Source organism: Alosa sapidissima, chromosome 22 (assembly GCF_018492685.1).
Source record: "Alosa sapidissima isolate fAloSap1 chromosome 22, fAloSap1.pri, whole genome shotgun sequence".
NCBI classification, from domain to species: domain Eukaryota; kingdom Metazoa; phylum Chordata; class Actinopteri; order Clupeiformes; family Clupeidae; genus Alosa; species Alosa sapidissima.
This window is the reverse complement of record NC_055978.1, coordinates 13,057,107-13,058,246: the sequence shown is the minus strand read 5'-3', so window position 1 is coordinate 13,058,246 and position 1,140 is coordinate 13,057,107.

Here is a 1,140-nt window from a genome sequence, read left to right as displayed (position 1 = left end):
AAGGGACACTGATGATGGTATGAATCATCCCTTGTTGTCCACCTCAACACTTCCTCCATTTCGTAGTCTATCTGCATTCACCACCACACACACACACATACACTCTCTCACACACACACACACACACACATTTGTGTTTGCTTTGTGCTTGGCTTGAGAAATTAACATGCCAATAAAAAAAAATCATTTGAATCAGAGAGAGAGTGAGAAAGAGAGCTTGTCCCTGGCTGACTTACTCAGACCTCCAATTGACCCTGCATGGGGCTGTGGTCAGGGTGCAGAGCCTGTGGTTGATTCACAGATAGAGCTTGAGCACTGGTTAACCAGAGCAATGTGGTAACCGAAGATTATTTCTCTGCTTATATTTGTCATGGCTTAAGGCACAGTGTCATACAACAAAATAAGGCCAAAACAGTGAACAATGTTGTTTTTACCGTTAATGTAATGCATAAGTATAAGTATACTTTTTTGATACCGTGAGGGAAATTTGGTCTCTGCATTTTAACCCAATCGGTGAATTAGTGAAACACAAACAGCACACAGTGAACACACAGTGAGGTGAAGCACACACTAATCCCGGCGCAGTGAGCTGCCTGCTTCAACGGCGGCGCTCGGGGAGCAGTGAGGGGTTAGGTGCCTTGCTCAAGGGCACTTCAGCCGCGGCCCACTGGTCGGGGCTCGAACCGGCAACCCTCCGGTTACAAGTCCAGAGTGCTAACCAGTTGCCCACAAAATGATGCCATCATTTTTTAAAACTAGTATTGACATTATTTAAGTTTATGTGACTGAAAAACATGAAGCACTGAACTCAATTTCTGATTTCCTACCTTTCCTTGCCTTTCTAAGACGCACGTGCCATATAGCCCTAGGCCTAGCAGATTGTGAACTACATTGTTCCTTTGTCAAGTAAACTATCGGATGCTTTAAGGTAATGCGTCATGCTGCCTCTGAGCTCGGACTATTCCACTCCATTAAAACACTGTTCTTTATTTCACACGCCTCAAAATTATGTCAGTTTTAGGAGAGTAGGCAAATCTACGTAAATAGACCATTTCCGTTGGACTAATTCAGCTATGTAGGCCATTAGGGCATCACGTCTAATGTAGTTTTCGGATGTCGGAAATATGATCCAAATGCAAA